Here is a 26,172-nt window from a genome sequence, read left to right on the forward strand (position 1 = left end):
CCACTAGAAGAGTTACATGACATAGATAAACTCTTCAACTTCCTCCTAAAAATCGACCCATTCAAGGATTCACATTCCCTTGTAACATCCCTAATTAAACAGCAAATAAAAGTGCTAAATAAAGAAAATCTTTGTAACGTATTAAAGGCTGATTACAAAGGTTTTAATACATAAAACTGAAATTCTAACAGCAAATTAAACAAAGAATAACTCCAAAAACGTCCACCTTTATGAGCAATGGCCGAACATAATGAGCGTGAATAGAGTAAGGAATAACTCCAAAAACGTCCACCTTTATGAACAACAAAAACTGAACATAATGAGCGGCAAATATTCCCCTTCTCAAGCTTTTATTCAACCATCCAATTAAGGCAAGTGATAAAGGTTTGTTTTGATGAGAATCCCATGAAATATTCCGATCTTTGCTTAGCATTTTCATGCACTAGCAAGGCATGGACCGTAGCATCATTATCTTGCACTTGAGCCGTGTGATGGACCTCTTGTTGGACTGATTCCATATCATTCTCCCCCTCTTGAAAAGTTTGTCCTCAAACTTTCATTATCAAGGTATGGAGTTAAATCCCCCACATTGAAAGTTGCACTTACACCACCATACTCACTTGGAAGTTCAAGTTTGTAAGCACTTTCTCCAATCTTTTCTAACACACGGAAATGGACCATCCCGACCTAGGCATGAGTTTGTTTTTCCTAAGATTAGGAAAACGTTCCTTCCTCAAATGTAACCACACTAGATCACCTTAGCAAAGGTAGGCTGTTTTCTTCTCTTGTTAGCTCTTGCCTTGTAAACTGCATTCATTGCTTCAATTTTCTCCTTAACTTGAGTACATGTTTTCCGAAATGCTTCCCATCTTTTCTTTGAATCAACATGGACTAAGTCCTTTCTTGGCAATGGAACAAGTTCAACAGGAAGAAGAGGATTAACCCCATAGACCACCTCAAAAGGAGCACGACTTGTAGTTGAAGAAGGTGATCTATTATAGGCAAATTCAGCATGTGCCAACAGTATCCCAATCTTTCTGCGTTTTACTCACAAGTCCACGCAACAAAGATCCAAGTGTTCTATTAGTCACTTCCGGTTTGGCCATCAGTTTGAGGATGATGAGAAGTACTAAAAAGAAGCTTAGTACCTACCAACTTCCATAAAATTCTCCAAAAGTGACTTAGGAATTTAGAATCCCTATCCTGAAACAATTGATCTTGGAACACCATGCAAACGAATGATCTCACAAAAATACAAGTCAGCAATTTTGGATGCATCATCCGTCTTATGGCACGCAATAAAGTGAGCCATCTTTGAAAATCGATCAACCACCACCATGATGCTATCCTTTCCCTTTGAGTCTTTGGAAGCCCCACAATAAAGTCCATACTTACACTTTCCCAAGGGGCATCGGGACGGGTAAGGGATGGTAGAGACAACTATGGAAGGTACTCTTGGACTTTTGACAAGTAGAACATCTCTCCACCACATGAGTCACGTCTTTTATCATGTGTGGCCAATAAAAGTGTTCATTGAGTATGTCCATGGTCTTGTGAACACCAAAGTGACCAGCAATTCCACCTCCATGGACTTCCCCAATCAAAAGCTCACGAACACCACACTTAGGGATACAAAGTTTGTTCCCTTTAAATAAGAAACCATCTTGAACTATGAACTCCCCGAGTAGGCTTTTGGAAATATAGTAGCAAAGTGTTCATCATTCTCATATAAACCTTTTAAATGTTCAAAGCCTAGAACTTGAGTATGGATGAGTGGGTAGGTAACGTCTCCTTGAGAGAGCATCCGTAACAACATTGTTCCTTCCCTCCTTATACTTGAATGGAAAGTGAAAGATTGCAGGAACTCTACCCACTTGGCATGTCGATGATTCAACTTTTGTTGGCCATGTATGTACTTGAGGCCTCGTGATCAAGAATGAAGAACAAAAGGTTTTGGCCTTAGATAGTGAGACCAATGTTCTAAAGCTCTAACAATCGCATAGAACTCACGATCATAGTTGGAATAATTCAACTTAGCTCACTTGGTTTCTCCAAGTAGCCATGTGGACACTTCTCTTGAATAAGGACAGTACCTAACACGCCGCTTGCATCACATTCCACTTCAAAAGCTTGTCAAAATCCGGAAGAGCAAGGATGGGTGCATTGCATAATTTTGTTTGACTTCTTGAAGGATTTTTGGGCCTTCACTCCATTTGAATTCTCCTTTCTTCATTAACTCCGCCATCTGGGCCGTAGTTGTTGAGAAGTTCTTGATGAAGATTCTATAGAAAGAAGCAAGGCCATGAAAGCTCCTAACTTCATGAACATCCCTTGGAACTAACCATGTGGAAATGGCCTTCACTTTCTCTGGATCAACTGTATCCCTTCACTAGAAATAATGTATCCTAGGAAAGAAATACTATTACACATGAAAGTACATTTTCCATTTTCCATACAACTCATGAGTTCTCAATTTTTCAAATAAATCTCTCAAATGCAACATATGCTCACTTTCAGATTGCTATATACTAAAATATCATCTAAGTATACGACAATGAACTTATTGAGAAAGGTCAAGTACCTCATTCATAAGTCTCATGAACGAACTAGGGGCATTGCAAAGTCCAAATGGCATGACAAGTCACTCATACAACCCTTGTTTCCGTTTTGAAAGTTTGTCTTCCATTCATCACCTTCTCGAATTCTCATTTGATGGTAGCCACTCCTCGAATCAATTTTGCTGAAAATTCTAGCACCACTCAATTCATCAAACATATCTTGGAGCCTAGGCATAGGAAATCTATATTTGATAGTTATGTTATTGATTGCACGACTATCAATACACATTCTCCATGTTCCTTCTTTCTTAGGCACTAAAAAGAGTTTGAACAAGCACATGGACTAAGGCTCTCACGCACATAACCTTTCTCCATTAGTTCTTCCACTTGCCTTTGCAACTCTTTAGCTTGCTCGAGATTGCAACCGATAGGCTGCTTTGTTAGGCAATGGGGCTCCGGGATTAAGTCAATTGCATGCTCGATCCCACGAAAGGTGGCGATCCTTTCGGTGAAATCACTAGGAAATACATCGGAAAATTCTTCAAGCAAATGTTTCAAAACAAAGAGTTAGTGGCATAGGAAACAACATTAGAAATGGGTTTAACAAGAAGTACAAACCCTCCTCCCTCCATTGCACACTCTTTTCGAACTCTTTCCTCGAAATCGGAAAATTAGGTCTCCTTTCCACCATAGGTTCAACCTTAGGAGGCAAAGGCAACAATCTAATCTTTTTCCACCCGTGGTAATGCTTAGATATATATTAGAAACACCATCATGTACAACATTTCTATCAAATTGCCATGGTCTACCAAGCAAAATATGACATGCACTCATAGGCAATACATCACACCAACGTTCATCATGATAATTGCCAATTGTAAATGAAACTAAAGCTTGTTTCTTGACCTTGAACCAGTTTCATTATTCAACCAATTCAATTTGTAAGGCTTAGCATGATTTCAAGAGGAAGCTTAAGCTTACCGACAAGTTCTGTGGATGCCACATCCGTGCATGATCCTCCATCAACAATCACATCACATGTCTTATCAAGAACCTTGCACCTTGTATGGAAAAGGTTCTCTCGTTCTTCGCATGTCTTTGAGAGGTTCGGAATATAAGACTCTCCTAACAACTCCACAAAGAGGGTTGTCATTCTCCTCCGCATCATACTCCTCAACATCTTCATTGTTACTTTCAGATTCATATTTGTAAGAATCCTCCTCACTCGGGTGAATTGTGAGAATATTCCTTTTGGGCATTCACTAGCAATATGCCCACGCGTTCTTGGCACTTGTAACAAGTCCTTTTGAATCCTTCTTGCTTAAAACTAGATTTTCCACTTTGAAACTTTGAAGGATTAGTAGAAGAAAGTTGTTTAGAAGAGCTAGAAGAAGACTCACTCTTCCTAAAAGGTATGTATGGTTTATATGGAGTCTTGGCGCCACTTGTGTTCGCCTTTAGGCTTCTCATTTCACTTGTGCTTCCACCTTCCTAGCTACATCACAACTTCATCAAAAGTAGAAAAGCTCATAAGATCTACCTTGTGAGAGATGGGTTTGGACAGCCCTTTAGTAAACGAGCAATCTTGAGGGCTCCTTCTCTTGCAAGTCACACATCAAGCCTAGCCTCTCAAATTCACGAACATACTCATCAACACCGAGATCGCCTTGAGTTAGTCGAGTTAGCTTGACATATTGATCTTGCTCATACTCACGTGGTACCCAACGCCTCTCCATTTTCTTCTTGAGTTTCTCCCATGACTCGATCTTTTCTTTCTCTTCTCTTCGTCTCTTAGCTTTTAGATTGTCATACCGAAGCCCGTGAAGCTTTGTTAATCTAAGGACGACCATCTTACACCTCCTCCTATCATCAAAGTCTTTATAATCAAAGACACTTTCCATTCTTCGAACCCAATCTAAGAAGTTTTCCGGATCACTTGAGCCATCAAATTTAGGAAGTTCCAATTTGAAACTCCTATCTTCTTCTTGAAAATTTGATAGGTAGGATTCCCAGGAGCTTACTTTGTGTTCTCCAAGTCTCCAACACGTTCTCCCATCTTTAAGGATAGTTCCGCGAATGGCATCCATCCTAGCTTCATGTTTCCTCAAGTCTCCTTGTAGCTCACGAAGTTGCTTCATGATAGCGACCAACATTTCGGAATTAGGCCGGATTTGTTTCCATTACAATAGCGTGCAATTTTAATCAACCAAAAAAAATATCAAACGGACTTCAAAAATTTTGTAACTTTACAATCACAAAACTCTCAAAGAGAAAAACAATTTAAACTCAAGAAACACTCAAAAATCTTCAGGAACAAGGGAGATCTGAATCAAAACCTTCGGACTGTTTTCAAGAACGTAATCTGTTTTTTTGTCTGAAACTCACACTCTCCAAAGCCTAAGCTCCGATACCAATTGATGTGGAAAGGAATAGGATCGTTTTTGGAATGAGTTTGAGTACTTTGAATGGTAGGGAACAAATAAAAGAACACGACACTAAGTAAAGCACTCTCAAACTTCTACTCTCAAACACTAAGTAGTAAGAGCAAAGGGCGTGTAAACACAAAGTAAAACACTTAGAATAATTTCACAAAGAAATCAGATTTGTTTTCAACTCTCAATGCCTATAACACTTGGCCATGAGTTCTATTTATACTCAACCACTAGAAGAGTTACATGACATAGATAAACTCTTCAACTTCCTCCTAAAAATCGACCACCTACAAGGATTCACATTCCCTTGTAACATCCCTAATTAAGCGAGCAAATAAAAGTGCTAAATAAAGAAAATCTTTGTAACGGCTATTAAAGGCTGATTACAAAGGTTTTATTACCATAAAACCGAAATTCTAACGACAAATTAAACAAAGAATAACTCCAAAACGTCCACCTTTATGAGCGATAAAAACTGAACATAATGAGCGTGAAATAGAGTAAGGAATAACTCCAAAAATGTCCACCTTTATGAACAACAAAAACTGAACATAATGAGCAGCAAATATTCCCCTTCTCAAGCTTTTATTCAACCATCCAATTAAGGCAAGTGATAAAGGTTTGTTTTGATGAGAATCCCATGAAATGTTCTGATCTTTGCTTAGCATTTTCATGCACTAGCAAGGCATGGACCGTAGCATCATTATCTTGCACTTGAGCTGTGTGATGGACCTCTTGTTGGACTGATTCCATATCATTTTTAATATGAGAAAACAACCCCTTAATACAGGAATATTTATCAATCGGAGAAAATAATCACGTTATTTTGGTATATTTGTGAGTATGAGAAAACAACAGTTTAAATGGGTTAAATTTACAATTTGAGAAAACAAGCCTATAAAAGGGGTATATTTGTTGATAAGAGAATAACCTAGTAAAATGTCTATATTTATGAATTTGGGAAAACAACCCCATAATAGTGCTAATAATTTAATATGAGAAAACGACCCCGTAAAATGTGTATATTTATGAATATGAGAACATAACCCCGTAAAAGTAGTGTAATTGCGAGTATGAGAAACCAGCCTCGTAGAAATGGTAAATTTCTTAATATGAAAAAACAACCCCGTAAGAGGGGTATATTTATAAATGTTAGAAAATAACCTCGTAATACGGGGATATTTATCAATCGAAGAAAATAACCACGTAATTTTGGTATATTTGTGAGTATGGGAAAACAATCCCTTAAATAGGTTAATTTTAGAGTATGAGAAAACAACCTCGTAAAACAGGTATATTTGTCGATATAAGAAAATAACCCTGTAAAATGTGTAAATTCATGAATTTGACAAAACAACCCCATAATAGTGCTAATAATTTAATATGAGAAAAAGACCCCGTAAAAGTGGTATAATTATCAAAATAAGAAAATAACCCCGTAAAATGTGTATATTTATGAATTTGAGAAAATAACCCCGTAAAACATGTATTAATATTGAGAGTCTGAGAAAACAGCATCGTAGAAGGAGTAAATTTTCTAATATGAGAAATTAGTCCCGTAATACGGGGATATTTATCAATCGGAGAAAATAACCTCGTAATACGGGGATATTTATCAATCGGAGAAAATAACCCCATAATTTTGGTATATTTGTGAGTATGGGAGAACAACACCTTAAATGGGTTAATTTTAGAGTATGAGAAACCAACCTCGTAAAAGGAATATATTTGTGGATATTATAAAATAACCCCATAAAATGTGTAAATTTATGAATTTGAGAAAACAACCCATAATAGTGCTAATAATTTAATATGAGAAGACGACCCCGTAAAAGTGGTATATTTGTTAATATAAGAAAATAATCCTGTAAAGGTAGTGTAATTGCGAGTCTAAGAAAACAGCCTGGTAGAAAGGGTAAATTTTTTAATATGAGAAAACAACCCCATAATACGGGGATATTTATCAATTGGAGAAAATAACCCCGTAATTTTGGTATATTTTTTAGTATGGGAAAACAACCCCTAAAATGAGTTAATTTTATAATATGAGAAAACAACCCCGTAAAAGGTGTATATTTGTAATTATAAGAAAATAACCACATAAAACGTGTATATTTATGAATTTGAACAAACAACCCCATAATAGTTCTAATAATTTAACATGAGAAAACGACCCTGTAAAAGTGGTATATTTATCAATGTAAGAAAATAACCCCGTAAAACGTGTATATTTATGAATCTGAGAAAACAACCCGTAAAAGTAGTGTAAATGCGAGTATGAGAAAACAGCCTCGTAGAAGGGAAAAATCTTTTAATATGAGAAAACAACCCCGTAATACGGGGATATTAATCAATCGGAGAAAATAACCCCGTAATTTTAGTATATTTGTGAGTATGAGAAAATAACCCCTAAAATGGATTAATTTTAAAGTATGAGAAGACAATCATGTAAAAGGGGTATATTTATTGATATAAGAAAATAACCTTGTAAAACGTGTAAATTTATGAATTTGAGAAAATAGCCCTATAATAGTGTTAATACTTTAATATGAGAAAAAGGCCCCGTAATACGGGGATATTGATCAATCGAAGAAAACAACCCCATAATTCGGGGATATTTATCAATCGAAGAAAATAACCACGTAATTCGGTATATTTATGAGTACGAAAAATAACCCCTTAAATGGGTTAATTTTATAACATGAGAAAACAACCCCGTAAAAGGGGTATATTTGTCGATATATGAACATAACCCCGTAAAATTTGTATATTTATGAATTTGAGAAAATAATACCAAAGTAGTGCTAATAATTTAATATGAGAAAACAACCCCTTTAAAGTAGTGTAATTGCGAGTCTAAGAAAACAGCCTCATAGAAGGGGTAAATTTTATAATATGAGAAAACAACTCTATAATGCCGGGGTATTTATCAATTGGAGAAAATAACCCCGCAATTTTAGGATATTTGTGAGTATGAGAATACAACCCCTTAAATGGGTTAATTTTATATTATTAGAAAACAACCCCGTAAAAGGGGTATATTTGTCGATATAAGAAAATAACCTCGAAAAATGTGTATATTTATGAATTTGACAAAGTAACACCACAATAGTGCTAATAATTTAATATGAGAAAATGACCCCGTAAACGTGGTATATTTATCAATATAAGAAAATAACCCGTAAAACGTGTATATTTATGAATCTGACAAAACAACCTCGTAAAAGTAGTGTAATTACGAGCCTCAGAAAACAGCATCGTAGAAGGGGTAAGTTTTTTAATATGAGAAAACAACCCCGTACTACGGATATTTATCAATCGGAGAAAATAACCCTGTAATTTTGGTCTATTTGAGAGTGACAAAACAATGCCTTAAATGGATTAATTTTATAATATGATAAAACAATCTCGTAAAAGTGGTATATTTGTCGATATAAGAAAATAACTCTGTAAAATGTGTATGTTTATGAATTTGAGAGAACAGCCCCATAATAGTGCTAATAATTTAATATGAGAAAACAGCCCATAAAAGTGGTATATTTATCAATATAAGAAAATAACCCCGTAAAACGTGTATATTTATGAATATGAGAAAACAATTTCATAAAAGTAGTGTAATTGGGAGTCTGACAAAATAGCCTCGAAGAAGGGGTAAATTTTTTAATCTGAGAAAACAAACCCGTAATATGAGGATATTTATCAATTGGAGAAAATAACCCCGTAATTTTTGTACATTTGCATGAGAAAACAACCCCTTAAATGGGCTAATTTTATAATATGAGATAATAATCTCGTAAAAGGGTATATTTATCGATATAAGAGAATAACCCCGTAAAACGTGTATATTTATGAATTTGACAAAACAACTCCAGAATAGTGCTAATAATTTAATACGAGAAGACGACCCCATAAAACTGATATATTTGTCAATATAAGAAAATAATGCCGTAAAATGTGTATATTTATGAATTTGAGAAAACAACCTGGTAAAAGGGGTAAGTTTTTTAATATGAGAAAATAACCCCGTAATTATGGTATATTTGTGAGTATGGAAAAACAACCCCTTAAATAGGTTAATTTTAGAGTATGAGAAAGCAACCCCGTAAAAGTTGTATATTTGTCAATATGGGAAAATAACTTCGTAAAATGTATATATTTATGAATTTGACAAAACAACACCATAATAGTGCTAATAATTTAATATGAGAAAACGACCCCGTAAAAGTGATATATTTAAAACAACTCCATAATAGTGCTAATAATTTCATATGAGAAAAGTACCCCGTACAAGTGGTATATTTATCAATATAAGAAAATAACCTTGTAAAACGTGTATATTTATGAATCTAAGAAAACAACCCCGTAAAATTAGTGTAATTACGAGCTTGATAAAACAGCCTCGTAGAAGCGGTAAATTTTTTAGTATGAGATAACAACCATGTAATACGGAGATATTTATCAATCGGAGAAAATAACCCCGTAATTTTGGTATATTTGTGAATATGGCAAAGTAATCTCCTAAATGGCTTAGTTTTGGAGTATGAGAAAATAATCCCATAAAAGGGGGTCTATTTGTGGATATAAGAAAATAACCCCGTAAAATGTGTATATTTATGAATTTGACAAAATAAATCCTTAATAGTGCTAATAATTTAATATGAGAAGACAACTCCCATAGAAGTGGTATATTTATCAATATAAGAAAATAACCCCGTAAAACGTGTATATTTATTTATTTGAGAAAACAATCCCATAAAAGTAGTGTAATTGTGAATATGAGAAAACAGCCTTGTAGAAAGGGTAAATTATTTTAATATGAGAAAGCAACCCTGTAATACTGAGATATTTATCAATCGGAGAAAATAACACCGTAATTTTGGTATATTTGTGACTATGAGAAAACAACCCCTCAAATGGGTTAATTTTAGAATATGAGAAAACAACCCCGTAAAAGGGGTATATTTGTCGATATAAGAAAATAACCCCGTATAACGCGTAAATTTATGAATATGAGAAAACAACCCCATAATAGTGCTAATAATTTAATATGAGAAAATGACCCCGTAAAAGTGGTATATTTATCAATATTAGAAAATAACCCCGTAAAACGTGTATATTTCTGAATATGAGAAAATAATCTCGTAAAAGTAGTGTAATTGCGAGTCTGAGAAAACAGCCTCGTAGAATGGGTAATTTTCTTAATATGAGAAAACAACCCTGTAATACGGAGGTATTTATCAATCGGTGAAAATAACCTTGTAATTTTTGTATATTTGTGAGTATGAGAAAACAACACCTTAAATTGGTTAATTTTATAACATGAGAAAACAACCCCGTAAAAGTAATGTAATTGCAAGTCTAAGAAAACAGCCTCGTAGAAGGGGTATATTTTTTAATATGAGAAAACAACCCCGTAATACGGGGATATTTATCAATTGGAGAAAATAACCCCGTAATTTTGGTATATTTATGAGTATGAGAAAACAACCCCTTAAATGGATTAATTTCAGAATATGAGATTTACGATGTATAATTGTCAATATAAGAAAGTAACCCCGTAACACGTGTATATTCATGAATTGGAAAAAAACAATCCCATAATAGTGCTAATAATTTAATATGAGAGAATGACCACGTAAAACTGGTATATTTATCAATATAAAAAAATAACCCCATAAAACGTGTATATTTATGAATATGAGAAAATAACCCTGTAAAAGTAGTGTAATTGCGAGTCAGAAAAAATAGCCTCGTAGAAGGGGTAAGTCCTTTAATATATGATAACAATCCCCTAATACGGGTATATTTATCAATCGGAGAAAATAACCTCGTAATTTTGGTATATTTGTGAGTATGAGAAAACAGCCCTTTAAATGGGTTAATTTTATAATGTGAGAAAATAACCCCGTAAAACGGGTATATTTGTCGATATAAGAAAATAATCCATATAACGTGTATATTTATGAATTTGAGAAAACAACCCCATAACAGTGTTAATAATTTAATATGAGAAAATGACCCCGTAAAAGTGGTATATTTATCAATATAAGAAAATAAGCCTATAAAACGTGTATATTTATGAATATGAGAAAACAACCCCATAAAAATAGTATAATTGCGAGTCTGAGAAAATAGTCTCGTAGAAGGGGTAAATTTTTTAATATGAGAATACAACCCCATAATACAGGGATATTTATCAATCGGAGAAAATAAGCCCGTAAATTTGGTATATCTGTGAGTATGAGAAAATAACTCCTTAAATGGGTTAATTTTACAATATAAGAAATCAACCCCGTAAAAGGGGTATATTTGTCGATATAAGAAAATAACTCTGTGAAACGTGTATATTAACGAATCTGGAAAAACAACTCCATAATAGTGCTCATAATTTAATATGAGAAAATGAACCCGTAAAAGTGGTATATTTATCAATATAAGAAAATAAAAATAACCCCGTAAAATGTGTATATTTATGAATATGAGAAAATAATCACGTAAAAGTAGTGTAATTGCGAGTCTGAGAAAACATCCTCGTAGAAGGGGTAAGTTTTTTAATATGAGAAAACAATCTCGTAATATGGCTATATTTATCAAACGGAGAAAATAACCCCGTAATTTTGGTATATTTGTGAGTATGAGAAAACAAACCCTTAAATAGATTATATAATATGAGAAAACAACCCCGTAAAAAGGTATATTTGTCGATATAAGTAACTAACCCCGTAAAACGTGTATATTTATGAATTTGAGAAAATGACCCCAAATAGTGTTAATAATTTAATAAGAGAAAATGACCCCATAAAAAAGGTATATTTATCAATATAAAAAAATAACCCCGTAAAACGTGTTTTTTTATAAATATGAGAAAACAATCCTGTAAAAGTAGTGTAATTGTGAGTCTGAGAAAACAGCCTCGTAGAATGGGTAAAATTTTTAATATGAGAATATAACACTGTAATACGGGGATATTTATAAATCGGAGAAAATAATCCTGTAATTTTGGTATATTTATGAGTATGAGAAAACAATCCCGTAAAAGAGGTATATTTGTCGATATAAGAAAATAAACTTGTAATTTTGGTATGTGAGTATGCCGTAAAAGAGGTATATTTGTCGATATAAGAAAATAAACTTGTAATTTTGGTATGTGAGTATGAGAAAACAACCCCTTAAATGGGTTAATTCCAAGATATGAGATTTACGGGGTATATTTGTCGATATAAAAAAATAACTCCGTAAAAAACGTGTATATTCATGAATTTAAAGAAACAATCCCATAATAGTGGTAATAGTTTAATATGAGAAAATGACCACTTACAAGTGGTATGTTTATCAATAAAAGAAAATAACCCTTAAAACATGTATATTCATGAATATGAGAAAACAATCCCGTAAAAGTAGTGTAATTGCGAGTCTGAGAAAACAGCCTGTTAGAAGGGGTAAGTTCTTTAATATGAGAAAATAATCCCGTGATACGAGTATATTTATCAATCGGAGAAAATAACCACGTAATTTTGGTATATTTGTGAGTATGAGAAAACAGTTATTAAATGGGTTAATTTTATAATATGAGAAAACAACCCCATAAAAGGGGTATATTTGTCGATATAAGTAAGTAATCCTGTAAAACGAGTAAATTTATGAATTTGAGAAAACTACCTCATAATAGTGTTAATAATTTAATATAAGAAAATAAACACTAAAACATGTATATTTATGAATATGAGAAAACGATCCAGTAAAAGTAGTGTATTTGTGAATTTGAGAAAACAGCCTTGTAGAAAAGGTAAATGATTTTAATACGAGAAAACAACCGTGTAATACTGGGATATTTATCAATTGAAGAAAATAACACCGTAATTTTGGTATATTTGTGAGTATGAGAAAACAACCCCTCAAATGGGTTAATTTTAGAATATGAGAAAACAACCCCGTAAAAGATGTATATTTGTCGATTTAAGAAAATAACCCCGTAAAACGTTTAAATTTATGAATTTGAGAAAACAATCCCATAATACAGCTAATAATTTAATTTGAGAAAACGACCCCGTAAAAGTAGTTTATTTATCAATATAAGAAAATAACCCCATAAAACGTGTATATTTATGAATCTAAGAAAACAACCCCGTAAAAGTAGTGTAATTGTGAGTCTGAGAAAACAGCCTCATAGAAAGGGTAAATTTTTTAATATGAGAATATAACCCCGTATAATAGGGATATGTATCAATCGGAGAAAATAACCTCGTAATTTTGGTATATTTGTGAGTATGTGAAAACAACCCCTTAAATGGGTTAATTTTATAATATGAGAAAATAATCCCGTAAAAGGAGTATATTTGTCAATATAAGAAAATAATTCCGTAAAGCGTGCATATTTATGACTCTAAGAAAATAACCCCGTAAAAGTAGTGTAATTTCGAGTATGAGAAAACAGCCTTGTAGAATGGGTAAATTTTTTAATATGAAAAAATAACCCCATAATAAGTGGATATTTATTAATCGGAGAAAATACCCCGCGATTTTGGTAATATTTATGAGATTGAGAAAATAACCCCTTACATGTGTTCATTTTAAAATGTGAATAAACAACCTCGTAAAATGGGTATATTTGTCAATATAAGAAAATAAACCCGTATAATGTGTATATTTATGAATTATAGAAAACCACAACATAATAGTGCTAATAATTTAATACAAGAAAATGACTATGTAAAAGTTGTATATTTATCAATACAAGAAAATAATCCTGTAAAACGTGTATATTTATGAATATGAGTAAACAACCCTGCAAAATTAGATTAATTGCGAGTATGAGAAAATAGCATCGTAGAAGGGGTAAATTTTTTAATATGAGAATACAACCCCGTAATACGGGGATATTTATCAATCGGAGAAAATAACCCCGTAATTTTGGTATATTTGTGAGTATGAGAAAACAGCCCCTTAAATGGGTCAATTTTATAATATAAAAAAATCACCCCGTAAAAGGGGTATATTTGTCGATATAGGAAAATAATCCCGTAGAACGTGTGAATTTATGAATTTGAAAAAACAACCCCATAATAGTTGTAATAATTTAATTTGAGAAAACGACCCCGTAAAAGTGGTATATTTATCAACATAAGAAAATAACCCTGTAAAACGTGTATATTTCTGAACCTGAGAAAACAAACCCCGTAAAAGTGGTATATTTATCAACATAAGAAAATAACCCTGTAAAACGTGTATATTTCTGAACCTGAGAAAACAAACCCCGTAAAAGTATTATAATTGTGAATTTGAGAAAACAACCTCGTAAAAGGGGTAAATTTTTCACTATGCGAATACCATCCCGTAAAACGAGGATATTTATCAATCGGAGAAAATAGCTCCGTAATTTTGGTATATTTGTGAGTATGAGAGAACAACCTCTTAAATGAATTAATTTTATAATATGAGAAAACAACCCCGTAAAAGGGGTATATTTTTCGATATAAGAAAATCACCCCATAAAACATGTATATTTATGAATATAAGAAAACAACCCCGTAAAAGTAGTGTAATTGCAAATATGAGAAAACAGCCTCGTAGAAGGGGCAAATTATTTAATATGAGAGAACAACCTTGTAATACAAGGATATTTGTCAATCGTAGAAAATAACCATGCGATTTTGGTATATTTATGAGATTGAGAAAATAACCCCTTACATGTGTTAATTTTAAAATGTGGGTAAACAACCCCATAAAATGGGTTTATTTGTCGATATAAGAAAATAAACCTGTATAACGTGTATATTTATGAATTTCAGAAAACAACCACATAGTAGTGCTAATAATTTAATATCAGAAAATGACCCTGTAAAAGTTGTATATTTATCAATACAAGAAAATAACCCTGTAAAACGTGTATATTTATGAATATGAGTAAACAACCCTGCAAAATTAGATTAATTGCGAGTTTGAGAAAATAGCCTCGTAGAAGGGGTAAATATTTTAATATGAGAATACAACCCCGTAATACGGGGATATTTATCAATCGGAGAAAATAACCCCGTAATTTTGGTATATTTGTGAGTATGAGAAAACAACCCCTTAAATGGGTTAATTTTATAATATGAGAAAATAACCCCGTAAAAGGGGTATATTTGTCGATATAAGAAAATAATTCCGTATAACGTGTAAATTTATGAATTTGAAAAAAAAACCCATAATAGTTGTAATAATTTAATTTGAGAAAACAACCGCGTAAAAGTGGTATATTTATCAACATAAGAAAATAACCCTATAAAACGTGTACATTTATGAATCTGAGAAAACAAACCCCGTAAAAGTATTGTAATTGCAAGTCTGAGAAAACAACCTTGTAGAAGGGGTAAATATTTTTACTATAAGAATACAGCCCCGTAAAATGGGGATATTTATCAATCGGAGAAAATATCTCCGTAATTTTGGTATATTTGTGAGTATGAGAAAACAACCCATTAAATGGGTTAATTTCATAATATGAGAAAACAACCCGTAAAAAGGGTATATTTATCGATATAAGAAAATAACCCCATAAAATATGTATATTTATGAATCTGAGGAAACAACCCCATAAAAGTAGTGTAATTGCGAATCTGAGAAAATAGACTCGTAGAAGGGGCAAATTTTTTAATATGAGAAAACAACCCCATAATATAGGGATATTTATCAATCGTAGAAATAACCTTGTGATTTTGGTATATTAGTGAGTATGGGAAAGCAATCCCTTAAATGGGTTAATTTTAGAGTATGAGAAAATAACCCCTAAAAGGGGGATATTTGTCAATATAAGAAAATAACCCCATAAAACGTGTAAATTTATGAATTTGACAAAACAACCACAGAATAGTGCTAATCATTTAATATGGAAAAACGACCCCATAAAAGTGGTATATTTATCAATATAATAAAATAACCATGTAAAATGTGTATATTTATGAATCTGTAAAAATAACCCCGTAAAAGTAGTGTAATTGCTACTCTGAGAAAACAGCTTCGTAGAACGGGTAAATTTTTTAATATGAGAAAACAACCCTGTAAGAGGGGTATATGTAGAAATATTAGAAAATAACCCCGTGATACGGGGATATTTATCAATCCGAAAAAATAACCCCGTAATTTTGGTATATTTTTTAGTATAGAAAAACAACCCTTAAATGGGTTAATTTTATAATATGAAAAAACAATCCCATAAAAGGGGTATATTCGTCGATATAAGAAAATAAAACTGTAAAACGTGTATATTTATGAGTTTGAGAAAACAACCCCATAATAATGCTAATAATTTAATAAGAGAAAACGACCCGTAAAAGTGGTATATTTATCAATATAAGAAAATAATCCCGTAAAACATGTATATTTATGAACTTGAGAAAACATCCCCATAAAAGTAGTGTATTTGTGAGTTTCAAAAAACAGCCTCGCAGAAGAGTAAATGTTTTTAATATGAGAAAATAACTCTATTATACGGGGATATTTATCAATCGGAGAAAATAACCCCGTAATTTTTGTATATTTTTTAGTATGATAAAACAACCCCTTAAATGGGTTAATTTTATAATATGAGAAAATAACCCCGTTAATGGGGTATATTTGTCGATATAAGAAAAGAATCTTGTAGAACGTGTAAATTTAAGAATTTGAAAAAACAACCCCAAAATAGTTCTAATAATTTAATTTGAGAAAACGGCCCGGTAAAAGTGGTATATTTATCAATATAAGAAAATAACCCCGTAAAAAAAGTATATTTATGAATCTGAGAAAACAAACCCCGTAAAAGTATTGTAATTGCGAGCACACGAGAAAAAAGCAGGTAAGGGAATAAATTTTACTATGAGAATACAAACCCCGTAAAACGGGGATATTTATCTATCAGAGAAAATAGCTTCGTAATTTTGGTATATTTGTGAGTATGAGAAAACAACCCCTTAAATGGGTTAATTTTATAATATGAGAAAACAACCCCATAAAAGTAGTGTAATTGCGAATTTGAGAAAACAGCCTCGTGGAAGGGGTAAATTTTTTAATATGAGAAAACAACCCCGTAATACAGGGATATTTATAAATCAGAGAAAATAACCCCGTAATTTTGGTATATTTGTGAGTATGAGAAAACAATCCCTTAAATGGGTTAATTTTATAATATGAGAAAACAATCCCGTAAAAGGGGTATATTTGTCGATATAAGAAAGTAACCTCGTAAAACGTGTATATTTATTAATTTGAAAAAATAACCCTGTAATAGTACTAATAATTTAATATGAGAAAATGACAATGTAAAACGTGTACATTTATTAATATAAAAAATAACCCCATGAAAGTAGTGCAATTGCGAGTCTAAAAAAACAGCCTCGTAGAAGGGTAAGTTCTTTAATGTCAGAAAACAACACTGTAATACGGGTATATTTATCGATCGTAGCAAATATCCTCGTAATCTTGGAATATTTTTTAGTATGAGAAAATAGCCCGTTAAATGGGTTAATTTTTTAATATGAGAAAACAAACCCGTAAATGGGGTATATTCGTCGATATAAGTAAATGACCCCGTAAAACATGTATATTTATGAATTTGAGAGAACAACACCATAATATTGCTAATAATTTAATATGAGAAAACGACCCAGTAAACGTGGTATATTTATCAATATTAGAATATAACCTCGTAAAATGTGCATATTTATGAAACTAATAAAACAACCCCGTAAAAGTAGTGTAATTGCGAGTCTGAGAAAACAACCTCGTAGAAGGGGTAAATTTATTAATATGAGAAAACAACCCTGTAATACAGGGATATTTATCAATCGGAGAAAATAACCCCATAATTTTGGTATATTTGTGAGTCTGAGAAAACAACTCCTTAAATAGGTTAATTTTATAATATGAGAAAATAACCCCGTAAAAGGGGTATATTTGTCGATATAAGATAATAACCCCGTAAATCTTGTAAAATTATAAATTTGAGAAAACAACACCATAATAGTGCTAATAATTTAATTTTAGAAAAAGATCCCGTAAATGTGCTATATTTATATGTCACGACCCCATCTATGGGCCCGTGACCGAAACTAGGGAATGGGTAGGCATAAGGCCACTAAATCCCGTAGTACGCCTGACACTCACAAACTCAATTAAATCTCATCTCATTTTACTGATGCCACAATAACATTACTACTAAATTTTACATATTTAATTCGGTCTGCTAGAAGGATTAGGCGAGACCCGAAACTACAGAAAGTTTACAACTGATATATCTACTATTTCTACTGCGCAGAATCTAAATTTTTTACAAGTCAGAAAAACTGAATCATACACGTCACCCGATGATGAAGGAGTCGGGTTGCTTGATAAGAGCCGCGGGAAGTCTAACAAACTCAAATCTGAAAAACAGTAAAATTGAGACTGGCAGTCTCGAGAGTGAGTTAAAATCATATATCCAAAAACAGTTGCATATACTTCAATAATACATTTATTTAATTTGAAATAAACATTAAGTCATGTAAAAACATACGTGTCATGCCATGTTTAAATAAAATAATTTTTACACACTATAGGCCGGAGTACTTCAGTAGAACCCTAATCCAAACACTAACATCTCGACTTATCTCATTCTAACAGAACTGGCGCCCAGAGAGCAAAGCTCGACCAGAGTCTAACTCGGAGTCAGGTCCATAATGTTCCTTTATCGACCGGCTCTTGACTCTCTTACTCAGTAGGTGGCGCCGGAGGCGAAGCTCGACCAGGGACCTTACCTCCAGCCTGGTCACTTAGGTTTTCATATAAGCCGGCGCCTAGAGAGCAATGCTCGACCAGGGACCTTTACTCCGGCAAACACACTCTACTAAGCCCAGAGAGCGATGCTCGACTAGGGCAAGTCCTAAACTTTCCTTTTTAAATTTACCCATTTACCCTTTTTCCATCACTCTCGAATTTACACCGGTACACTCATCAAACTAATATGTTCTACTGTCGTCCCATCCCTTATCATCATGCAATAATAAAATCAATGATAAAGGAATTGATATATATATATGAATAGTAATAAAAAATCATGATACACAGAATAATAATTAAATGAATAATTTAAACTTGCAATCAAATAATCATAGTAGCTATTCAAAAATGATGCATGACACGTGCATAACCGTTATATGACTTTAACTCACTCCTTTGACGACCTCCTAGCTCTGCTCCGATGCCTCGGGTGGAGCGAGCCGAACTGACGGATTTATCTAATCACGAAAAAACAATTTACCAATAACACTGAAATAATTGACAATTAACCCTAGGTCTAGATCCCTCGGTGGTATCTAAGAATCTCGACTCAGTAAATTCTAAAATTGGTGGAACCTCCACTGTTTACCCCCCGTAAAAGCAGTCTGGGACACCTTGGGAAACACTTCAAATAATCAACAATTTAATACAAGCTGGTCGGGTCCCAGACTTCTTCATTTTCAGGGCTCTACAGCTAAATCCACACAACTATAAGACGGGTCAAAACAACCAATTATTTTAACACACAAATATTATCTAATACTCAGCCTGAATCAATAAGCATATAATAAACCGGAGAATTCCAAAATCTACGGGCCGAGAAAATTCGGGGCGGCACGATGGCTCAAATTAGGCTATCCTCCGGCCCAGGTCGAATTGACAATCCGAACACACCAGAACTTTCGAAACAGCAGCGTGATCCCATGCGGTTTTTGTTGATCGGCCAGATCGCATTTGGAGGGATCGATTTAGTAAATGGGTCGACAAGCTGAAAGCAGGGTGCCATTCGAGAGCTTGAAATTTGAGAGTCAGGATCACGTCCTCAAGATCATCCATGGCGGGAGCTCAACAGAAAAATCTGACCACCCTAACTTTTCACTATGGATCTTAATTAAATGACCTCGAGGGAGATGGTGGGCAGAAAGCAAGCTTCATGGGTTCTTTGGTCATCTTGAGACAATAACCACCCAAAATGGGTTGGCAGGGGCGACCTGAGCGGCAACAAAAACTGCCACACGACACATGGGCTGCGCCTCCCACCCACAGGCCATTTGGCCTCGCTTGCCAGGCCAGCTCAAGGGGTACCTCAGACAGAGAAATCTCAATTGCCATGGGCCGGCAGGCTTCCTTCCGAAATCCCCTTCTTCCTCCTTTTCTTGTTTTCTTTTCCTTCGATCAATATCGACATTAGGTCCCTCAACTTTTCTATTTTTACCATTTGGTCCCTCAACTTTTAATTACTATCAATTTCATCATAAAAATTCCAATTAACCCCTAAACTTTTCTTTGGCTTTCAGTTAAGCCCCTAACTATTTAAGTTTGAGATGGGTTAGGTTGTTGAGAATACACAATTACATATTTGCTTACTTGGCAAATGTAAGGTGCCAAGGCCATGGCATATTTAATTACAAAATGCCAAACATAAGGGTTTCATTAGGAGCCCCGTGATGAATAAAATTATACTTTTAATCCTTATTCCAAAATAAATTTTCAATTTATTCCTAACAATATTTAATTAATTAATCAATTTGCTAAATATTTTCTAATTAAAATTTAATGCCATTATCTGAATTAAAGAATGCCCTTTCCCAATAATTCTTTTATAAAATATCCTTTACAATTTCTTTCATGCCTTTCTCAGTATAAGATTTAACTAAATATATTCATTTGGGAAGAATTTGAATAACCAAAATATAATTTATTTTTCAAATAATTTACTTAATTAATTTCTTAAAAATCAAACTAATTGGATATAGAAAATAACTCATTTATTTGTCTAGCATTAAAATTCAAAATTGCATTTAAATCATTCTAATTAAACCAAATAAAAATAAAATAAAATTAATTTAAATAAAAACTCATTTATTAATCATTATTAATATTATCTTTATTAAAGGAAAAATTTTGAGTATTACATTCTCACCCCTCCTAGAAAAATTCATCCTCAAATTTTAAAAGAAAAGGGGCTCACACTAAGACTGAAACTAAAGAGAATAGGAACCTCTCATCTCTAACTCGGCTTCTCGGGAACTTTCCCCGACAGAAATAAATTCAACCATAAGATCCGTCGACAAAACCCTTAAGCAAAACTTGTGAACCTGAGAATCCGCGATCCTAATTTGCTTCCATACATAGAGGGTCCAACACGAGCAAAGGATTAAAAATAGATTTCCTCAACACAGACTGACGAAATACTGGATTGACCCGCGAGGAATTAATTAGGGGCAAGTCCAACTTACGTGCCACCTCACCAACCTAAATAAAATAAAATTAATTTAAATAAAAACTCATTTATTAATCATTATTAACATTATTTTTATTAAAGGAAAAATTCTGAGTATTACATTATCAATATAAGCAGATAACCTCGTAAAACGTGTATATTTATGAATATGAGAAAACAACCCCGTAGAAGTAGTGTAATTGCGAGTCTGAGAAATTGGCCTTGTAGAAGGGGTAAATTTTTTAATATGAGAAAACAACCCCGTAATACTTGGATATTTATCAATCGGGAAAAATAACCCCGTAATCCGGCGATATTATCAATAAGAGAAAATAACCCTGTAATTTTGGTATGACGGTGAGTATAGGAGAACAACACCTTAAATGAGTTAATTTTAGAGTATGAGAAAATAACCCCGTAAAAGGGGTATATTTATCGATATAAGGAAATAACCCCATAGAACATGTAAATTTATGAGTTTGACAAAACAACCCCATAGTAGTGCTAATAATATAATTTGAGAAATCGACCACGTAAAAGTGGTATATTTATCAATATATGAAAATAACCCCATAAATGTGTATATTTATGAATATGAGTAAACAACCCCGTAGAGGTAGTGTAATTGCAAGTCTGAGAAAACAGCCTCGTAGAAGGGGTAAATTTTTTAATATGAGAAAAAAACCCCGTTATCCGGGGATATTATCAATCGGAAAAAATAACCCTGTAATTTTGGTCGGTTGGTGAGTATGGGAGAACAACACCTTAAATGAGTTAATTTTAGAGTATGAGAAAACAACCCCGTAAAAGGGGTATATTTGTCGATATAAGGAAATAACCCCGTAGAACATGTATATTTATGAATTTGAAAAATAACTCCATAATAGTGCTAATAATTTAATATAAGAAAACGACCCCGTAAAAGTGGTATATTTATCAATATAAAAAATAATCTCGTAAAACATGTATATTTATGAATCTGAGAAAACAACCCCGTAAAAGTAGTCTAATTGGGAGTCTGAGAAAATAGCCTCGTAGAAGGGGTAAATTTTTTAATATGAGAAAACAACCCCGTAATGCGGGGATATTCATCAATCGGAGAAAATAACCCCGTAATTTTGGTATATTTGTGAGTATGGGAAAACAATCCCTTAAATGGGTTAATTTTATAATATGAGAAAACAACCCCGTAATAAGGGTATATTTGTCGATATAAGAAAATAACCCCGTAAAATGTGTATATTTATGAATTTGAGAAAACAACCCCATAATGATGCTAATAAATTAATATGAGAAAACGACCCCGTATAGTTGGTATATTTATCAATATAAGAAAATAACCCTGTAAAATGTGTATATTTATGAATCTGAGAAAACAACCCCGTAAAAGTAGTGTAATTAGGTCTGAAAGCAGAAATCCGCATTACTCGTGAAGTATTAAAATTTTAATATGAGAGAACAACCCCATAATACGGGGATATTCATCAATTGGAGAAAATACCTCGTAATTTTGGTATATTTGTGAGTATGAGAAAACAATCCCTTAAATGGGTTAATTTTATAATATGAGAAGAAAATCCGGTAGAAGTGGTATATTTATCAATATAAGAAAATAACCCCACAAAACGTATATATTTATGAATATGAGAAAACAAACCCCGTAATACGGGGATATTTAGCAATCGGGAAAAATAGCCCCGTAATATGGGGATATTTATCAATCGGAGAAAATAACCCTGTAATTTATTATGTTGGTGAGTATGGGAAAACAGCCCCTTAAATGGGTTAATTTTAGAATATGAGAAAACAACCCCGTAAAAGGGGTATATTTGTCGATATAAAAAAATAACCCCATAAGACGTGTATATTCATGAATTTAAGAAAATAATCCCATAATTGTGCTAATAATTTTATATGAGAAAATAACTTCGTAAAGTGGTATATTTATCAATAGAAGAAAATAACCCTGTAAAACGTGTATATTTATGAATATGAGAAAACAATCCCGTAAAGCATGTATATTTATGAATATGAGAAAACAACCCCGTAAAAGTAGTGTAATTGCGAGTCTGAGAAAACAGCCTCGTAGAAGGCGTAAATTCTTTAATATGAGAAAACAACCCCGTAGTATGGGTATATTTATCAATCGGAGATAATAACCATGTAATTTTGGAATATTTGTGAGTATGAGAAAATAGCCCCTTAAATGGGTTAATTTTATAATATGAGAAAACAATCCCGTAAAAGTGGTATATTTATCAATATAAAAAAATAACTCTATAAAATGTATATATTTCTGAATCTGAGAAAACAAACCCCGTAATACAGGGATATTTATCAATCGGAGAAAATAACCCTGTAATTTATTATGTTGGTGAGTATGGGAAAACAACCCCTTAAATGGGTTAATTTTAGAGTATAAGAAAATAATCCCGTAAGAGGGGTATATTTGTTGTCGATATAAAAAAATAACTCTGTAAAACGTGTATATTCATGAATTTAAAAAAACAACCCCATAATAGTGCTAATAATTTAATATGAGAAAATGACCACGTAAAAGTAGTATATTTATCAATATAAGAAAATAACCACGTAAAATGTGTATATTTACACAATTTCGTAAAAGTAGTGTAATTGCGAGTTTGAGAAAACGGCCTCGTAGAACGGTAAGTTCTTTAATATGAGAAAACAACCCCGTAATACGAGTATATTTATCAATGGGAGAAAATAACCCCGTAATTTTGGTGTATTTAAGAGTATGAGAAAACAGCCCCTTAAATGGGTTAATTTTATAATCTCAGAAAACAACCCCGTAAAAGGGGTATATTTGTTGATATAAGTAAATAATCCCGTAAAACATGTATATTTATGAATTTGAGAGAACAACCCCATAATAGTGCTAATAATTTAATATGAGAAAATGACCCCATAAAGTTGGTATATTTATCAAAATAAGAAAATAACCCCGTAAAATGTTTATATTTATGAATCTGAGAAAGCAACCCCGTAGAAGTATTGTAATTGCGAGTCCGAGAAAACAGCCTCGCTGAAGGGGTAAATTTCTTAAGATGAGAAAACAACCTCGTAATACGTGGATATTTATCAATCGGCAAAAATAACCTCGTCATTTTGGTATATTTGTGAGTATGGGAAAACAACCCCTTAAATGGGTTAATTTTATAATACGAGAAAACAATCCTGTAATAGGGGTATATTTGTCGATATAAGAAAATAACGACGTAAAACGTGTATATTTATGAATTTGAAAAAATAACCCCATAATAGTGCTAATAATTTAATATGAGAAAATGACCCAATATAGTTGGTATATTTATCAATATAAGAAAGTAACCGCGTAAAACTTGTATATTTATGAATCTGAGATAACAACGCCGTAAAAGTAATGTAATTGCGAGTCTGAGAAAACAGCCTCGTAAAGGCAGTAAATTTTTTGACATGAGAAAACAATCCGTAATACAGGGATATTTATCAATCGGAGAAAATAACCCCGTAATTTTAGTATATTTGTGAGTATGGAAAAACAACCCCTTAAATGGGTTAATTTTATAATATGAGAAAGTAATCCCGTAAAAGGAGTATATTTGTCAATATAAGAAAATAACTTCGTAAAATGTGTTTATTTATGAACTTGAAAAAACAACCCCAAAACATTGCTAATAATATAATATGAGAAAAAGACCCCGTAAAAGTGGCATATTTATCAATATAAGAAAATAACCCTGTAAAACGTGTATATTTATAAATTTGAGACAACAACCCCGTAAAAGTAGTGTAATTGGGAGTCTGAGAAACCAGCCTCGTAGAAGGGGTAAATTTTTTAATACGAGAAAACAACCCCGTAATACGGGGATATTTATCAATCATAGAAAATAACCCCGTAATTTTAGTATATTTGTGAGTATGAGAAAACAACCCTTTAAATGGGTTAATTTTATAATGACAGAAAACAACCCTGTAAAATGGGTATATTTGTCGATATAAGAAAATAACTCGTATAATGTGTATATTTATGAATTTGAGAAAACAACCCGATAATAGTGCTAATAATTTAATATGAGAAGATGGCCCAGTAAAGGTGGTATATTTATCAATATAAGAAAATAACCCTGTAAAATGTGTATATTTATGAATCTGAGAAAATAACTCCCTAAAAGTAATGTAATTGCGATTCTAAGAAAACAGCCTCGTAGAAGGGGCAAATCTTTAAATATTAGAAAATAACCCCGTAAGAGGTGTATATTTAAAAATATTAGAAAATAACTCCGTAATACGGAGAAAAGAACCCCGTAATTTTGGTATATTTGTGAGTATGAGAAAATAACCCTTTAAATGGGTGAATTTTAGAATATGAGAAACAACCCCGTTAAAGGGGTATATTTATTGATATAAGAAAGTAACCCTGTAAGACGTGCATATTTATAAATTTGATAAAATAACGCATAATAGTGGTAATAATTTAATATGAGAAAACGACCCCATAAAAGCAGTATATTTATAAATTTAAGAAAATAACCCCGTAAAACGTGTATATTTATTAATATGACAAAACAACCCTGTAAAAGTAGTGTAATTACGAGTGTAAGAAAACAGCCTCGTAGAACGGGTGAATTTTTTAAAATGAGAGAACAACCTCGTAGAAGGGGTAAATTTTTTAATATGTAAAAACAACTCCGTAATACGGGGATATTTATGAATATGAGAAAATAAACCCATAATTGTGGTATATTGGTGAGTATGAGAAAACAACCTCTTAAATGTGTCAATTTTATAATATGAGAAAACAACCCCGTAAAAGGGGTATATTTTTCGATGTAAGAAAATAACTCCGCAAAACGTGTATATTTATGAATTTGAGAAAACAACTCCATAATAATGCTAATAATTTATTATGAGAAAACGACCCCGTAAAAGTGGTATATTTATCAATATAAGAAAATAACCCAAT

This window comes from Ricinus communis, chromosome 1 (genome assembly GCF_019578655.1).
Source record: "Ricinus communis isolate WT05 ecotype wild-type chromosome 1, ASM1957865v1, whole genome shotgun sequence".
NCBI classification, from domain to species: Eukaryota; Viridiplantae; Streptophyta; class Magnoliopsida; order Malpighiales; family Euphorbiaceae; genus Ricinus; species Ricinus communis.